At 50.4% G+C, this 19370-nt stretch overlaps 1 protein-coding gene across 3 annotated transcripts in view; it reads right to left on the bottom strand.

The window, feature by feature from the left end:
• Nucleotides 1-19137, bottom strand: part of ASAP1 (ArfGAP with SH3 domain, ankyrin repeat and PH domain 1) — a 350653-nt gene extending 331516 nt beyond the window's left edge. For 2 of the 3 annotated variants that reach the window (XM_036830057.1, XM_036830056.1), the window contains exon 1: nucleotides 18976-19137. The gene's annotated coding sequence lies outside the window, so the exon portion shown is untranslated. The remainder of the gene's footprint in view (nucleotides 1-18975) is intronic. The other variant, XM_036830054.1, reaches the window with a different exon arrangement.
• Between the last annotated feature and the right edge of the window lie 233 nt (nucleotides 19138-19370).

Genomic DNA, 19370 nt, shown 5'->3' with positions numbered 1-19370 from the left:
AACCCAGCCAAGCAGAACTTCTTGCTACACCGTCCCAATCGGTCTGGGTCTCCCAGCCCAGGAGGACGCTGGCCCGTCAACAAGTGCCCCAGCCTCCTGACATAGCTCTCCACGCGCTGTGCCGTGTAGACAAGCCCTGGAGACCACTCCACGGCCCAAGGGCCCCTCAGGGTGCTGACGACTCAAACAGCAGGCCTCTCCACCTCTGTGTGTCTGCTTTTCCCTTCAGAAGGCCCAAGGGCCACCACATAGGCTGGGAGCCTTTCAGCAGTTTCATTCTCCTGGGATGGAAACTGACGCTGGCTGTCACACCCTCTCTGAACAGGGGATGAAAGGGACCAGAGGCCTTCACTCCCTCACAGGGAGCACCTCCTGAGCACCTGGCAGCCACTGGGCTTTGTACTGTGCTCATGACACTGGACAAAACGGTGTTGGCCCTAGGAGCTCAGAGACCAGCATGGGGAAGTGACAATGACGGATCAGTGTGACACGTTTGATAAGGGTAAGCACAGGGGCACACTGGGAGCACCCAAGATGGCTCCACATCCTATCTTAGGGACCAGGGAATGACAGGCTCATTGTCTACGAAATAAACATTACAGGGAATTCCCTGGCGGTCCAGTGATTAGGACTCGGCACTTTCACTGCCGAGGGCGCCGGTTCAATCCCTGGTTGCGGAACTAAGATTCCACAAGCCTCGCAGCGTGGCCAAAAAGAAAAAGAAAAAAAAAAGACGGGCAAATCTCTTTTCCCAGATTCACCAACCGATGAGTCACCATTCTCAGCAAAGGAGCAGAGAAAGGCCAGGGATACTGCTTTAATAAACCGTTTCTCCCAACGTAAAGTTATACCAGGAGTGGAAAACCAGTGTTCCTGCCTGACACTGTCACAAGCTGCAAACGATACAGGTAACCTGAACCTTACTCACAAGTTAGTAGATTTAAAATGAGAAAAGTATACTGAGAAGTATAAAAGGCAAAAAAAAATTTTTTTAAATAAAAAAAATAAACATTACAAATGGCCCGCATTTATGCCAGGCACCAGGCTGGTGCTCGGGAGACCTGAGAGGGAAGGTGCATTCCTGTCCTCAAGGAGCTCACAGCGCAGTGGACTTGCTGAATAGCACCTCCGAAGTCCTCCCAACCTCCTTGGGATGGCTGAGGTACAACCAGCGGGGCTGGGTGATGGTTTGGATGAGCTGAGTGATGGAGGGGAAATCCATAAACCCAGAATCCAAGCATCCCACCACCTCATTCCTTCCACTCTGGTCCAAAAGCCACCTTGACCTTCTGCCTGTATTACTGCCACAGCCTCCCAACCATCTCCCTATCCTTCACCCTGTTCTCTACACAGCAGACAGCAGGATCCTGGTGAAAAAGTGAGCCAAGATCATATCACTCGTCTGCTCAAAATCCTCCAAGAGCTTCCTTTCCCTCTCAGAGTAAAAACAAAAGTCCTCAAAGTGCCCACCAAGGTCGTGCATCACCCGCATCCCATCACCTTTTCCCCCATCAGTGACGCCTCCATCACTCACCCCACTCCAGCCACCCTGGCCCCCTGGAGGTTCCTTGAACATGCCACACATGCAGCTACCCCAGGGCCTTTGCAATGGCTATTCCCTGTGTCTGGGACACATTTTACGCCAGAGTGCCTCGTGCTCACTCCCTCAGTTCCTCTGGGTCTTTGCTCATGTCACCTTTGCGAAGAGAGCTTCCTTGAACACCCCATCTGACAGTGCACACCCCCTTGGCTCTCTCCAGCCTCCTTTCTGGTGAGCTCTTCTCCATTAAGCATCTCATATCCATATTAAATGTTTGTTTGTTGCATGTCTCCCCAGTGGAATGTAAGCTCCATGAGGACAAGGAGTTTTCTCTGTTGTGTTCACTGCTGTTGCCCAGCACCACCCCCGCCCCGATAATGCTGGAATGCAGTGGAAACTCAAATAAATATGTGAGGAATAAATATCCAGGTTTGTAGCCAGAGTGGCTGGGAGAGGATGCATGGGAGACATCACTGGGCAGGAGTGGGTGGCGAAGGGGCAGCAGGTCAGCTGACGGGGTCATGGGAAAACCGGCTTGGCTGTCCTGTGCCCAGGGGCTATTTTTAAGCCACCCACAGGGCTAAGGAGGCTTCACCTGCTTTTCTGCAATATTTTAAGTAACTGGAGAGCAATGAGGGTGTCAGAGTTACTCCAGCCAATGAGAGTTATCAAGGCCTTCCAGAAGCCCCAGCATCCGTCTCACCCTTTCCTCCGGGGGACCCAGCCCCTCTTGTTAGTGATGTATTTGCTCCATGAAGTGCAGGCCTTTCCAAATGCCAACTCTCTCTTCCTGCCTCTGACGACTGGGTTTTACAAGTAGCATGAAGCCCTTTTTCAGAGTCCCATGTGTAAACAAGGTTAAGTGGGAAAGAACCGGCATTTATTCAGGGCCTCTCAGGCGCCACACCCTTGTCCTACATGATCTCACTGTAATCTCCACCCTGCAGTGGATCAAGTGGAAAGGTGGGGAAACTAAGGCTCAGAGAATGTAAGTTGCCCAAGCGTCTCAAGCAAAGGACAGAGCAGGAGTTCCCCCCCAGGAGTCTGCCCCAGGACCATCCCATGCTCAAGTTTACATTCTTTCTACCACAACACCCTGTCTGTACAACACGGAAGGACTCAGGCTGTTACCTTCTCCATCCTTTAAACTTGGTGTTTCTTCCTTCCGGTTTGAATTTCCTTTCAATGCACTGCACAGGGAGGCCGGGACACAGGTCAGAGATGAGGGAGGAATAGCTGAGCCCTGATGCTTCGCAAAGCACAGAGCCACGGATCTCACCCTCCTGGTGCAGGATTAAGGCCAACCTCCTTCTCAGTCCTGTCCCTCTCACTCCTCCAGACCCAAGGTGCATCTGCTTCCCCAGCCCTAGGCAACTACCACATCGAACAATGCTTCTCCAACCCCTGGCATGCACTGACCGTGGCTACAGTCCTGTGTTGTGCAAGTCTCTGCCCTCGGCCCCAAAGGGCCCCTCTAGGGGCCCCTTCTCAACACATTCATGCAGCAGATGGAACGTCACCTCGATCTCTGAGAAGCTACGCCTTCAGTGTCTGTCTCAGCCTCTAGCCTGGGAGCACCACCCTCTAATCTCCTGCTCCTAGTGTAACACCAAGGAAGTTCTCAACAAGTGCCATTTGGAGGCACCACTAGAATACAGAAATGGAAGGTACAACCATGCCACTGTTCGCTGAATTAATGCCACAAGCCTATCTGTAGTCAGACACGTGGGACCATCTTTTTGGTCAGTGTTCAGGCCAACTGCTTTATCACCCCCATCACCATCGTTACCATCATCATCATCACCATCATCATCATCATCACCATCATCATCATCATCACCATCATCATCATCACCATCATCATCATCATCACCATCATCATCATCACCATCATCATCAACACCATCATCATCATCATCATCATCACCATCACCATCATCATTTGCTAGGGCTGCCATAACAAAGTACCAACACCTAGGTGGCTTAAAACAACAGAAATTTATTCTCTCACAGTTCTGAAATGAAGGTGTGGACAGGGTCATGCTCTCTCTGATGCCTCTAGGGAAAATCCTCCCTTGCCTCTTCCTAGACCATGGTAGTTGCCAGCAATCCTTGGCTTAGAGACACATCGTCCAGTCACATGGCTGCCTTTTCCCAGTGTGTCTTCACATTACCTTCTCTCTCTGTGTGTCGGTCTCTGTCTACAAATTTCCCCTTTTTATAAGGACTCCAGTCATATTGGATTAGGGCCCACCCTAATGACCTCATTTTAACTTGACTAACTCTGTAGACACCTTATTTTTATATCAGGCCACATTCTGAAGTACTCAGGGTTAGGACTTCAACACAGCTTTATTGGAGGACACAATTTAACCCCTAATAATCATCATCATCAGGACAGCTCACATTTCCACTTCCAGTTACCACGTGCCAGGCACCATTCTCACTGCTCTCCATGTACTACTACATAGAGTTCTCACCACAAGCCTGTAAGACGGAAGTCTTATTCACTGCATTCGACAAGTAGCAAAACTGAGGCTCAGAGAGGCTCTTGCTGATCCAAGATCAGCAAGTTCTAAGATCAGCCACTAAGGGGCTGTGCTAGGATTCAACCTAAATCCAGGATCCAAACTCTTAGCCAATCGTCTATACCACAGAAGCTTTGTTTCTGACGATGCATTACCCTCCACAGACTTAGTTTCAGCTCCAACAGGATTCCCACATGCAAATGTTCAGCACTGTTACTTCTTTCAAACAAGAAGTTTAAAATATCATCACTCCATTACACTATATAGATTGCAACATTCAACAGCGATTTCAACAAAACTTTTTTTTTTAATCAAGAGCAAAAAAATTAAGCAACGTTATCTCCTATGTTACCAAGGTGTATCATCTCCTTCTCCCTAAAATGTACTTAATCTTTGCTTTCTTTGTACAATGTCTTTGGTTGCAAGTCATAAGCCTGAGGCAAATAAAATTCCAGTAATTTCCAAGAATGTGGTGTTGGTGCTTTCCTAATAAAGAGATAACTGAGCTCAAAAAAAAAAAAAAAAATCATCACTGAACTCAGCTTACCCCAACCAACTCTCAACTTGTTCCAGGATGAGAACACCCCACACAGACACATGCTATGTCCATTAAGATTCTTTCAGAAAAACACGTGTCCTTCACCGATTGGCTCACGCGGCCCTGCTTATGCAAACGCTCGAATCTGCTGTTGTATATAACGGCTGTGCGTGGGGCCCCACCCCTTCTCAGGGTGGTGCCTCCTGGACCGCTGACAACCTGCCCCAGCAGGTGGCTCCCGATCACCCAGGAGGCACAGGGCGGCCAATGGGAAGAGCGGACTCAGAAGCCTGCGCTCCAGTCCTGACTTCCTTTCCTCCCCCGTGTGAGCGCCTCCCGAGCGCCAGCGCCCCGCTCCTTCCGGTCCTTAAAGGACAACTTGAAAGAGTTTCTCAAATTTATCAAAAAAGAGATCGTCAAGCTCTAAGCTAAAAGAGAATGAAGGAATAATTCATTCATCAAACACCAATTAAGCATATGGTCTACCGTGGGGCGGGCACTAAGGACTCACCGAGAGAAATAAGAATGCAGGGGAGAAAGAAAGTCTGTGTGTGTCTGTGCATGTGTGTGTGTGTGTGTGTGTATGCGGATGTGTAGGTGTGTGTGTAGCGGTGAGGGTGTGTAGGAGTATGTGTGTATGTGTATAGGTACATGTGTAGGGGTGCATATGTGTGTAGGGATTGTGTAGGTGTGTGGTAGGTGTGTGTTTAGGTGCGTGGGTGCAGAGGGGTGTGTGTGTGTAGGAATTGCGGTAGGTATGTATATAAGGGTGTGGGTGTGTAGGGGTGTGTGTGTAGGGGTGTGTGTGTATAGGGGTGTGGTAGGTGTGTGTGTAGGGGTGTGTGCTGAACATAGGTTCAGCAAAGTACACGACTTGTCCCCGGGCACACGGCGAGTAAGCGAGAGCCGGGGCTGACCCCTAGGCTGGAGCAGCTGAAAAGTCCAGGCTGCTTCCTTCCTCATCTGACTGCCCAGGCAGCAGAGCAGGGGGCCAGAGCCTGCTAAGCAGGAGGGTGACCCCAAAGTGAAGTCTTAAGGAGACTCCCCTGGCAGCAGCTTGGAGGATGGACTAAGGGCAGGGCAGTGAGTTGGGAAAGGGCTGGCTGACTCAGGGGAGATCCTGCGGAAGCCTGGCCTGAGGCAGGAGCTGTGAGGACACACAGACCAGACGGGGCTGGACTGCAGATGCTGGGACAGGCTTCCGCAGAAGCGGTTTGGTTCGGGGGAGGCGTAACAAAGGAAGGCAGTGAGCCACAGGCAGTAAGAAAGTCTTCCCTTTTCTCAAGGCTCAGACCTGGGAAGCCAGGACACCAGGAAAACCACATCACAGCTTCACTTCCCGTTCCACCAAAACAAAAACCGAAGAGCTGAAGTTGCGGGAGGGGAACAGAAGAGAGAAGAGAGGGACAGACACGCTCCTTCCTCATCCGTCCTCCATTGAAGCCTGGCACCAAGCATTTAGGGATGCAGAGAACAGTAGGACCAGGAGCCCGAGGAGGCTGCGGTCTTGAGGGACACAAACATGACTCAGCCTTGGAAACTAGCCAGAAAGCCCAGTGTCCTCAACGGCTCTCCCTCCTCCCACTGCCCCTCCCCTGCTCAGTCCCCAGGCCGGCCAGTGCTACCGCCTATACATTCTCCCTCTCCAGCTTCTGGGCCCTCGCTGCCAGACTCCTACAGGAGCATCCGGAACGGCCTCCCTGCCTCCAGTCCTGGTCCTCACCACCGAGCCCATTCAGTCCAGGGTACCCAGAATCATCTTCCCAAAGGGCAAGGGTCACATCACTCCCCGGCCTTAAGCCTTCAATGGCTCAACGGCCTCAAGATCAAGTCCAAACTTCAGGATGTGGCTCCTGCCTTCCCCTCGGGCCTCGGTGCATCCCACCTGAACTATCAGGTTCACGGATGATGAGTCACTCGGTTCCCAGCACAAACCGTGCTATTTGCACCATCTACCTCCTTGCTGAGGTGGTTCCCTACACCTGGAACTTCCTTCTCTTCCCTCCACTCTTTTTCTGGCTAATTCCTATTCATTCTTTAAGATTCAGCTCAAGGATTCCTCCCCGTAGCAAGTCTCCTCTGACCCTCCCTGTAGGGTGGGGTCAGGTGCCCCTTCACAAGCATCTGGTGATACCTTATGTTCCCCTGGGACCACACAAACCACACTGGCTCACAATCTGCTGCACACATCTGCCCCCATTCGGGAAGGACAATGCCAGTGTACAACAGCACAGCTGGCACAGAGTAGGTACCTAATAAAGAATGAGGGTGCGGGTGGGGAGGGAGTGTGGGAGGGGCAACAAATGTTATAGGTGCTCAAAGACTAAAATAATGGATTACAACAAGAAGAATCAGAAAAGGCTTCACAGAGAAAGTGCATTTGGGCCATTCTTTAAAGAGTAAGTTGTATGATGCAGCAATCCCATGCCTGGGCATATATCCAGACAAAACTATAACTTGAAAAGATACACGCATCTCTATGCTCCTAGCAGCACTATTTACAATAGCCAAGACACGGAAACAACCTAAATGTCCACTGACGGATGAACAGATAAAGAAGATGTGGTACATTTATACAATGGAGTATTACTCAGCCATAAAGAAGAATGAAATGCCATTTGCACAACATGGATGGACCTAGAGATTATCATACTAACCAAAGTAAGTCAGAAAGAGAAAGACAAATACCACATGACGTCACTTTTTTTTTAATAAATTTATATTTATTTATTATTTTTGGCTGTGTTGAGTCTTCGTTGCTGCGCACAGGCTTTCTCTAGCTGTGGCAAGCGGGGGCTGCTCTTCGCTGCAGTGCGCGGGCTTCTTTTGTTGTGAGCACAGGCTCTAGAGCACGCGGGCTTCAGTAGATGTGGTGCGTGGGCTCAGTAGTTGTGGCTCATGGGCTCTAGAGCACAGGCTCAGTAGTTGTGGTGCACAGGCTTAGTTGCTCCGCGGCATGTGGGATCTTCCTGGAGCAGGGCTCGAACCCGTGTCCCCTGCATTGGCAGGCGGATTCTTAACCACTGCGCCACCAGGGAAGCCCAACATCACTTTTATGTGGAATCTAAAATGCGACACAAATGAACCTATCTATGAAACAGAAACAGACTCACAGACATAGAGATCAGACTTGTGGTTGCCAAGGGGTGGGGGGGGGGCGGTGCATGGAGAGAAGGACTGGGAGTTTGGGGTTAGCAGTTGCAAACTATTATACATGGGATGGATAAACAACAAGATCCTAATGTATAGCACAGGCAACTCTATTCAATATCCTGTGATAAACCATAATAGAAAAGAATATGAAAAAGAATATGTATAAGTGAATCACTTTGCCATACAGCAGAAATTAACACAACATTGTAAATCAACTATACCTCAATAAAATTTTTTAAAAAAAGAGTAAGTTGGATTTTTGGTTGGTGGAGAAGGTAGGGAAAGAGCAATTCGGGTGGAAAAAATAGCAAGACTGCAAAGGCATAAACATGTACAAGTTAGTGATGATTTCAAACAGGATGGTGGGCTAAGCATAGGGTGACTGGGGGAGCATATAGTAGCCCCAGAATCATCTAGATGTCATGTGAAGTGGGCATTCCCTTGAGTATTAGTATTATTTTGGTGGGTATGGGCTACAGGTAACAGAAAAGTCAACTCAAAATCGTCTCAGGGTAGGGTATTCAGTGTCTTGTTCCTTCCATCTTTCTGCTCAGACACACTCATCATGTTCTCCCTAAGCAAGGCCCCTCATGACCCCAAGATGGTTGCCACAGTGCCGGGTATCACATGTCAACCCTACTATGTCCCATAGCAGAAGAGAGGCTGTTTCTTTCTAAATGTCTCCCTTTAAGATGGAGAAAAATATTTCCCCATCCTCCCAGCAAATACCCCTGCATATTTTGTAACCAGAGTTGTGTCACATGCCCATGCCTAAACCAATCACGGCCAAGGGGGACAAGACCACTGTGGTTCACCCCTGGGGCTGGGACTGACCTCCCTTAAAGGCCCTGGAAGGTGGGCTTCTAAAGATCAATGTTCTGTCAGCAAAGCAGAAGGGGAAAGGGTGTTGGATAAGCAACCAACAGTGTCTTCTACAACTTCTCACCCGCTCGCCTCCGAAGTACACCGTTAAACAGAGTCTAATCTGCACATATCCCACATCTCCACCCTTCAGCGGTTCTATTTTAGGTCTGAGGAAGTAACTGTCCTAGGAGAGGAAACTGGCAAAAGGCTATTACTGGAAGGTCTATAAACACCGCAGTTTGCTTTTCTGGATCAGGAGTTCCGTGACAGTGGAGGGGGAGGAAATAGCAGGGATGCCTGCATTCCAGTGAGAGACCCCCGAATGCCATGGTATAGTAACTGAGAGTTTTTACCTTCCTTCTTGAACAAATGTTTTCCTTAGGCCTCCAAAAAAAATAACTACCACATTCCTATCACAAAGACTGTGATCCAGCTACTCAGCCTTGGATACCCACTCTCTCCATCTACTGAGATCCTACCCATCCTGGATTGTAAGTTCATAGAGCACCTCTTCCCCAAAACTTCCTCTGACCACCCCACTGGGATCACTCTCCCTTCCCTGCACACGCATGGCTATTCCTGTATAACTTTCCTGCGGTGAGGACGGACATCAGTTCAAAATTATGAACAGTTTCACATCTCTCTCTTCTAATCAACTATAAGATATTCTAGCCCACGGACCTTGAGCTTTCACCTTTGTATCCTAGGCGCCTGGCACAGAGCAGGCTATGCAGGAAAAGTTTGTGCAGGGAAGACTCTTCAAACCGAATTTGTTCTTTGTTTTTTCCTCCCGTTTGGAACCTACTCGCTTTTATTTAGACCTGATTATGTGCCTGGCACTCAGCCACTTTCTGTATATATTGCTTTATTTAACACCTTTTTTAAAAGACTGCAAGCTTTTTCAACATTTACAGAAGAAGCAGCTCAGAAAAGCTAAGAGAAAGGTGAAGGCCAGACTCTCCGAAGGCCACATGAGGAATTAGGGCATGGAATTCAAATTCAAGTCTTCAGAGGCAATACTGCATCACAGTCAAGAGTGTGGGCACTGAACACAGACTCCTTGCTTAAAATCTCGCCACCTGGGCTTCCCTGGTGGTGCAGTGGTTGAGAATCTGCCTGCCAATGCAGGGGACACGGGTTCGAGCCCTGGTCTGGGAAGATTCCACATGCCGCGGAGCAACTAGGCCCGTGAGCCACAACTACTGAGCCTGCACGTCTGGAGCCTGTGCTCCACAACAAGAGAGGCCGCGAGAGTGAGAGGCCCGCGCACCACGATGAAGAGTGGCCCCCGCTTGCTGCAACTAGAGAAGGCACTCGCACAGAAACGAAGACCCAACACAGCCAAAAATAAATAAATTAATTAATTAATTAAAAAAAAAAAAAGAAAAACATTAAAAAAAAAAAATCTCGCCACCTATGAGGTACACGATCTTGGGAAAGTTAGTCTGTGTGTGTCTCAGTTTCCTCCCACATAAAATGGGAGAAAAAGAGCGCCTAGTTCATAGGGTTAGTACGAGGATTAATGAACTCATGTAGGAAAGCTGCTTAAAATAGTGCTCAACGTGTATGAATATACAATAAATATTAGCTATCGTTACTGATTCCAAGTCCAGTGGTTTTCCCGTTGCTTCACGACAAATGCTCCCACCTACACCCACCAAGTCAACTCAGGCATGAAAGAGTGATCTGGCCAAAGGACAAACCCCGGAGAGACCATGAGTTCCACCGTCCAGAGGAGCAGCCTCAGAGAACAGCAGGTCAGAGATCACGAAGGCAACGCGGTGCACAAACTCCGTCCCGAAAGGGTTCCCAGCTGCAGCTCAGCCCTCATTTGTGGGGTCTGGGTGGAACTTCCAGGGGAAAGAACATCACATGAGACAGGAGCCATTCAGCCACCCCAGGGCCCAACGACTGCCCAGACACCAACCCCTTAGTCTACACAAGCTTTGAGGACCTGAAATGCTTGCCGCTCTTCCCCGGAAAACCCAGTGCCCGTGGTGGTGAGGAGGAGAGGCGGAGGGAGTCTCCAAAACAAGGTGCCGCTGAAGGATACGTGGTCCCTTCCGCCTTGAAGACAAGACAGACCCCTTACCCTCTGTGGTTCCCCCCTCCCACATTCATGATCTCACTGTGACCTGACAGGGAGGAGGGTCAGGACAGAGTGACCACCACCTTGACACAGGTGAGGAAGGGCGGCTCCAAGAGGGTAAGTGACTGCTCCTAAAGGTCACGTAACTAGTCAATATCAATTTCCGGACTAGAACTCAGGACTTCTGAGTCTCAGTTCAGTGCTCTTTTCCATTATTTTATTCTGTCTTCTGCATCCGTGTTTGTCTTTTTCAGTACATACAATTCCTTTCTTCCTAAATACTTACTGTCTTCTCTGCACTGGGGGTTGAGAAGATGAGCAAGGCATTTTAAGGCCCAGCTCATGCCTGTCCCCCAACCCTGGCTCTGCAGGGTGAACACACAGGAGGGGCTCAGCAAGTGCTTGCTGATTTGAATCACATCTTCTTATTGCTAGTGTTCTGATAAGGATTCTGGTTTTCTTTTCTCGAAATGGCAATTTTTGTAAATGTTCTTTCTCTTCCTTGTCTGCAAAAGAAGACTGAATGTATTAAGCTGGCTGGCTTCCAGTTGGTGCCTACAGGACAGGAGAGCTGAGATCCCTCTACAAGGCCAGGACCCCAAAGGGGTCCCAGACTCTTTCGAAAGTGGGCCTGAACTACTCCTCTCTCCAATGCAGATAAACGGCAAGAAAGCTTGTTCTGCCTCAGGGTCTGGATGGGGGAAAAAAAGGATTCTGTGCAAACTTTAAGGCCCTAAGTATGGATCAAGTGTCCAAACAGACAGCACTGGACTGGGGTTAAAAGTCTTGAGCCCAGTAGCTACCATAGAAACGTGCCCAGGACTCAGGAAACCCTTGGAGCCTCGGCTGAAGGACAAAACGGCTCTGTAAAGCCACTTCTGCTCCCCGGGAGAGGTGGGGTATGAGCCACGATGCCCCGCAAATCAGAAGATGCAGGAAATGGGAGAATTGGCTCCTCAAGTATTAACATAACAGGGGCCATCTGAACAAAGAATGTCAGTATGTTTAAAACAAAGATATGAAATAAGAATGAGAAATTCTCATGGAAGAATAAGACCCAAGGATTAAAAGCCAGGATGGTTTGAAAGAGAACCAAAGAGAATTTCTAGAAGTTAAATGGAGAGTCATTAGAAATAAAAACTCAATGATGAGAAAATCCAACACATGTGGCAACACAGTTGGGCACCAGAAGCCAATGGACTTGATTCAGCACCCCCCTGCCCAGTCAGTGCCTGCCCTTTGCTTGTGCCCGAGGGAGGAGAGGCACAAGGGGAGGAGGGGAGCAACCCAGACCCCCCACCCCTCCCCCTCAAGACGCGCAGTCTGAAGGCGAGGCAACCACAGCAGCAAACAGGTTTCCACACAGCATAGCAGCAACTGATGCTCCCATTTCTGGACTCCTTGTGCGGGACTCTTTTCCTACATTATCTCAGTTCAGTACAGAAAGTGTGAGGATGGGAGGGAAGGCGGGTCAGTAGCAGACCCCAGAATCTCCTGGCTTCCTCTGGGCCATCCTGCATCTATCAAGGTCACTATCACAATGGAATGTTGAGCCCTCTTTTTTTCCTCCTGCTTCCATTTGCAAAAATCTTTTTCTTGGGATAAAAAAGGGATTGGGATTCTTTCAAGAATAAGAATAGTACAAGGAACACACATCCCTTTACCCAAGTTCATCTGTGGTTAGTATTTTACTCTATTTGCTTTTTCCTTTTTTTCTCACTCACATATAATTTTTATGTATTCAGAAAATACATATAGTTATTTTCTGAACCATTTGAGGGCAAGTTGCATATATCACAGTCTTTTACTGGAGCACTCTGTGTTTCTACTCGAAAGGATAATTATTTCAATGCGAAACTACAATGAAACAGGCACCAGTATCATTACACAGTCAGGGTTCTATAAAGGCAGAAGTCTTGCCGGAAAAACTCATGATGAGCCCTGATGAGGGACAGACAAGCCATTCCCCAGAAACCACACACGGGCTTGCGTCTCTCCTTCCTGTCCTGCCCACGATGACCGGGACGGGCTTGGTTCTCCGGAACCCCTGCCGCATCTGGGGGAAGCGCTGACAGGCACACTTCTTTATCCCAGGTCTACCCAGACTCCACCTGGGACCCCTCTGTTGGAAAGAGGTTGCTTGCTCACTTTTCTGTTTTTCTAACTCAGTGCACTTTCGCATTTCCTGACTTAGAGAGGTAGAGGAAGAGGAAACGCCAAAAATATTACAAGACCAGCTAGTTGGTAGCATTTCCAAGGGATGGGGGCTGGCAGGGGAAGCTCAGGCAGCAAGGGACCTCAGTCTCTCTGCAACCCGGCACTTGGGTAGCCAGCAGAGCTGATGGGGTCCCCCCAAAGTGCTGAAGGTCTCGGGACGCTGTCTGTTTCTGGGGAGCATCTGGGGCAGGAGCCCATTTTCTCCAAATAACGGAGAGACGTTCGAAAGCTGGTCTTGATCACCCCCTCACAGCGACGTGGCTACACATCACATCGTGCTGCGCTTCCCTTATTCTCAGAAGATGGGGCCACCTGCCACAAAGCACAGGAGGCCAGGCCCTTGGGTTGTTTTTTTCCCCTCATGCTTCAGATGGATTTGTCCTGATCAAATCACACGCCTTCTCCTGCTCTCTCTTGTGGCCAGTGGCCTGCTTTGGGGACAGAGCTGGCTGAGGCTGGGGACACTAGCTGTGGCTCAGGACCCAAGGTTTTAGCTGTACAAAAGGCACATGTGTTGGGATTCACACTGTGCCCGCAAATCAACCACAGCCGACATTTAAAGAGAGGACCGACCCCCTCAGACCCCACCCCTTCCTGGGAGTGAATATGGGGTACGTGGGCTGGGAGAGGGTGTTCATGGGTTGGTGAGTTTAACTGATTCCTGAGGTGGGGTGAGAAAAGTGAGTGTCCTGGGTTGCCAAGTGAACAATTTGGCCTGCAGCCTGAAGGATGCACAGTGAAATGAATCCTCAACTCCAACTCCTCACATAAAGCCGGGCATCGAGAAGAGCTTGAATGAAGGAATGAATAAACCTCAATGAAGGAATGAACATTTGGGAGGGCAGTGAGTTTACAAGTAGAGACTGACTCCCACCGGGGTACCACTACCTCCAGGAAGATTTCCCTGGCCTCCCCTCCCCCACTGGGTTAGATGAAGGAATGAACATTTGGGAGGGCAGTGAGTTTACAAGTAGAGACTGACTCCCACCGGGGTACCACTACCTCCAGGAAGATTTCCCTGGCCTCCCCTCCCCCACTGGGTTAGAGGCCTCTGCCCAGACCCCCATAACACCTTCCCCTACCAGCCTGCAAAGATGTCCACGTCCTAATCCCCAGGACCTGTGAATGTGTTAGGCTACATGGGTTACACAACAATGAGGAGCTAAGGCTGAAGATGGAATTAAGGTTACTGATCAGCTGACCTTAAAACAGGGAGATTATTCTAGATTATACAGGTGGCCTGATGTAATCAAAAGGGTCCTTAAAAGTGGAAAAGAGGGGCTTCCCTGGTGGCGCAGTGGTTGAGAATCTGCCTGCCAATGCAGGGGACACGGGTTCGAGCCCTGGTCTGGGAAGATCCCACATGCCGCAGAGCAACTAGGCCCATGAGCCACAACTACTGAGCCTGCGCGTCTGGAGCCTGTGCTCCGCAACAAGAGAGGCCACGATAGTGAGAGGCCCGTGCACCGCGGTGAAGAGTGGCCCCCGCTCGCCGCAACTAGAGGAAGCCCTCGCACAGAAACAAAGACCCAACACAGCCATAAATAAATAAATAAATAATTCCCATTTAAAAAAAAAAAAAAAGTGGAAAAGAGGAAAGAACCAGAGAGATGGCGGCACGAGAAGGACGAGGACCAACACTGCGGGCTTTGAAGACAGAGGAAGGGGTCAAGAGCCAAGGGATGCAGGAGGCCTCTAGAAGCTGGAAAAGGCAAGGGAATAAATAGATTGTTCCCTAGAGCCTCCAGAAGGAACAGAGTCCTGAGCACACCTTGAGGTTAGCCCAGTGAGACTCATTTCAGACTTCTGACCTCCAGCACTGAAAGAGAATAAATTTGTGTTGTTTTAAGCCACTAAGTTTGTGGGAATTTGTTACAGCAGCAAGAGGAAACTAATACATCACTTATCATTAGACTGATCCTAATATAATGTAATTTTTATTTATATGCCTATCACTGCCATCAATAATGATGTTGATGATGATGATGATGGCAGCTAACATTTGTTGAGCACTTACCACATGTCAGGCCCTGCAGCAAATTTTTCATACATATAAGATACTATAAAAAGGTAACTTCAATTGAACACTAAGGTGAAGGTAAACACAGGGATCTGACAGTGGGAGAGGGAGCTAGAGGCACCTTCAAGGAGTTAAAGACATAGGTATATTTTACAGGATGAGCAGGAGGTAGCCCAGGACAGAGGAAGAAAGTCCCAGGCAAGAGGAAGAACACAGCAGACCCTCAGAGAGATGAAACAACAGGACACGTCCCGGCAAGCATTTTGGTAGCTCAGCTGCAGGCTGATAATTTCCACGTTGGTGCCTCTCGTCCCTAAGTCTCCTCTGAGGTCCAGAGTCGTGTCTGCCTGAAATCTCCACCTGGTTGCCTCGCAGACATCTCAAGCTCAGAACGGCCCCCGTGGAACCTGTCTCTAGGCACACGTTTCCCCAAGGTCTTCCCTGTCTCTCCAAATGACACCCAGCTGTTCAAACCAGAACCCAAGAGTCATCCTTGAGTCCTTCCGCCTGCCCCACCCTCATTTAATCCATCACCAAATTTCATCAAGATCCAACCAACCAGGCTGCACTCACTTCTCTCTACCTCCACTGCCACTGATGGAGGTTCCACCCTGACCTAAGCCACCCTCATCTTTCCTATTACTGCAGTGGCCTACTAACTGGTCTCCCTGCTTCCACTCTCGGCCCCCTGTGATCCACTCTTATAAAAAAGCAGTAAAAGTAATCTCTTAAAAATGCCAATCAGACCCCACTCCTGAGCCTAAACTCATCAAAGTTTCCCCTTGTACTTGGTGGGGGGACTGTCCACAGCACGGTGTGATCTGCCCCTGCCTCCCTCTAAAACCTCACCCTGTGCCATTTTCCCCATCCCGCCCCCGACTCCCCTCACTCCCAGGAACACATCGAGCTCTTTCGTGCACAGAGGACTTTGCACATTCTAATCCCTCTGCCTGGAACGCCCTCTCTCCTGCAACCTCTCTGCCTGGCCAGTTGCTTATCAATTCTTCAGCCTCAGTGAGGCCTTTTCCTGGCAAAACTAGAACTCCCCCACACACACCCCACCCCACTTCACTCTGGTCATCGGGTCGATCCCTTGTGTGTGCTTCCTTGATAACAAGAATCACAATCTTTCATTTGTTAGAAGTTATTGCTTCTTTATTTTTGCCCAGCTCCTCCAAAGGAATGCCAGCCCCATGAGGGCGGGACCGGGCCTATCTTGTTCATCGCTCTATCACCAGGACTTCACACAATGCTTAGCATGAAGCAGGTGCTCAGTACAGGCTTGCTGAACTGACTCATTGAAAGAGAAAGTGCGAGGCTGACACTGAAAGATGAGGCTGGAAATAGAAGGCCTTGAACACAGGGTCCTATTCATCTTTGCGCAACTGGCACCTTCCACAGGGGAGCCACTTAGCAAATGTGCAATAGAAGAATGAAAGAATGACTCAAATTCCAGATGAATCTGAAAAGTGCTGTCCTTTCTGGTCAAGGTTCCGGAAGCAGCTCCCTCTCCTCCTTGGGACTTCTCAGGAGGTAACATATCCAGGGCATATAGCAAGTGCTCAATAAATGCTAGCGATCGCTGTTACTATTGCTTACATGGGGATCATTCATGCATCCCATAGAAAAGACCTGTTCTCCAACCCATGCAGATAGAGTGGCTGAGAAAGAGGTGGGAAGAAGAAACACAGGAGGGGAAAATGAGAATGGGGCCACAGGATCCAGTCAAATTCCACTGAGAACTTGGAGGGAAAATGCAGAAACGACAATGTTCCAGGTAATACAGGTTCCCTGCTTGCCTCTAGACTTCAGCCACCTGGGTGCAACATGGAGATGGCCCGCAGGGAGGTGGGTCCTCAGGAAGGGTGAGGGAGGGTCCCATTTGTCTGCACACACTCATTTGGGGGCCTGCAAGCCTTCGACTGATTTTGCAAAATCTGGCTCACTGTGGCTGGTGAGGAGTGGGGAGGTGGAGAGAATTTCAATTTCCTTCACCAAATGGCAAGCTTTAGAAAAAGTCCTTTCTCTCCAACGTTATCACATACTAAAAATGAAAAACCAACCATTCGGAGCTCTCGTAGGGAGAAAAATAGATGGGCTGCCTAGCTCACAAGATACAGGAGGGCTGGAAATCATGTCTAGAGAACATCATACGGTACATTATGTGCTAAGATACTGCCCTTTTTTGGACCTGGGAGTTTCTATTTTTTACAGAAGAATGGGATAGAGAAAAGTCATTCCTATATAAGAAGCCACCCATTTTATATTTCAAATCCATTTGGTGGCTGAAGCTCCAAATCCATTTAGTAGCTGAACAGTAGGGGTTAGGGAATTTTTTTCTTTTAACTCTGTCTCAAAATATACAGGGCTTCCCTGGTGGCGCAGTGGTTGAGAATCTGCCTGCCAATGCAGGGGACACGGTTTCGAGCCCTGGTCTGGGAAGATCCCGCATGCCGCGGAGCAACTAGGCCCGTGAGCCACAACTACTGAGCCTGCGCGTCTGGAGCCTGTGCTCCGCAACAAGAGAGGCCGCGATAGTGAGAGGCCCGCGCACCGCGATGAAGAGTGGCCCCCACTTGCCGCAACTAGAGAAAGCCCTCGCACAGAAACGAAGACCCAACACAGCCATAAATAAATAAATAAATAAATAAACCCAAAGTTTAAAAAAAAAAAAAAAGATGTAACACTCAAGATTTCAGCTAAAAAAAAAAAAATATATATATATATATATATATATATATATATACAGTTTCAGATAACTGCATATCTCAAAAAATAGCAGCAATAACAGACAAGACAGAACAAGAGAGGGCACTAAAACGATGAAGGTTATAATGCCAAGAAGGCATATTTCCCAACATTTCACGGCTGACAGACCATAAACTGACATTAGTGAAATGAGCACTGGACGGGGAGTCTGAAGCCTGGCCACGTGACTTTACATAAGTCACTTCACCTCTCTAGGCCTCACTCAGCTGTATAACAAGAAGGGACTGAAACAACTATTCTCAAAGATTCGATGCTTCCAGAAGACCTGCATCTTCTCTTCCTGCATCTTCCTCCAACTGCAAAACGGAAAGGCCTTGGGCTGAAGTTTGATGGCGAGATAAAACTGGCCTCAGTATTGAATTATGTTTTACAATCCCCAAACACTTCTCAGCAATCCATGCCCTGCTGTCATCCCAGAATCCATTCTGCTAAGACAAACTGACCGAGTCTACGGGTAAAAAAGTAGGAGAAAGTTCTTGTTCTTTCTGATTAGTGCAGGTAAAGCTGAGGTCACGCTAAGGATGGTCTGAAGTTGGATCTCCATCCCCTGCGCTAGTGGAAAAATAAATTATTGAAGGAAACCGCTTTAGGAATGCCCGAGAAGAACTCTCGGGATGTAGGAAACCGCAGAACACCAGACGCCAGCGAGTTTCTTTTTTCTTTGAAACTTCACGTTGCTCTCAGAAAATGCAGCAGGTCCCCAAATGGTACAAGCAGAAAAACACAAGCCACGTCCCTATCTTCCCGTGAACAAACCCCAAGCCCCCGAGTGGGAATTTTTTCCTTAAGTTTCGTTCGCTGAAATTAAGTGGCCTGGGGCCTGCCTGGCAGCGCCGAGCCCCAGCCGGGGCCGGGGGCCGCGGGGCCGGGCCGGCAGTTCCCGAAACGGCGGGGAACTTTCCTCCGCCGCGCCCGAGACAATGCCACGGCCGGCGCCCGCGCCTCCGGCCGTGAGGGCGCCCCATCGGCGGGGCCCCGGCCCCTCTCCGGGAAGGCGCGCGAAACCCCCGGCGCGGCGCCACCCGTCCCACTCCGCGCCTCGGGGGCGCAGACCCCCCTGGGCGGCGGAGCCCGGCCCTGCGGAGCCCGCGGCCGGCGCCCTCCCCGCGCACCGGGCACCCGGCCGCGAACGGAGCCGGGACCCTCCCGGCGCCCCGTGCCGGCGCCTCTCCACGCGGGGGCCGGGCAGGGGGCGCCGACGACCCGGGGCGACCCCGCGCGGCCCCGCCGAGCCCGTCCAGGCGCCCCGCAACTCACCGGGACCGGGCGGGCCGCTGGGCATTATTCCATCGCGGGCTCGGCGCCGGCTCCTCGGCGGTGGCGGCAGCGCAGACGCCCGCGCCCCGGCTCCCCTCGGCCGGCCAATTGCGGCTCTCGGAACGGAAAGCGGGCGGCGGCCGGAGCAGCCGGCGGGGCGGGAGGCGCGGGCCGGGGGCTGCCCGAGCGCAGAGTGCCCGCCCGCGGCGGCGGCGGCGGCGGCGGCGGCGGCGGCGGCGGCGGCGGCGGCGGCGGCGGCGGCGGCGAGGCGCGGGAGCCGAGCGCGGCGCAGGAAGGGCGGGCGACCATGTGCCGAGGGGAGGAGGCCGCAGCGACGCGCGCGGCTCGGACGATCCCGCTCGGCGGCGGAGGGCGCGGGCTTCAGGAAATCCAAA

The sequence above is a fragment of the Balaenoptera musculus genome, chromosome 17 (assembly GCF_009873245.2).
Source record: "Balaenoptera musculus isolate JJ_BM4_2016_0621 chromosome 17, mBalMus1.pri.v3, whole genome shotgun sequence".
Classification (NCBI taxonomy): Eukaryota; Metazoa; Chordata; class Mammalia; order Artiodactyla; family Balaenopteridae; genus Balaenoptera; species Balaenoptera musculus.
This window is presented reverse-complemented; position numbering and strand designations above follow the sequence as displayed.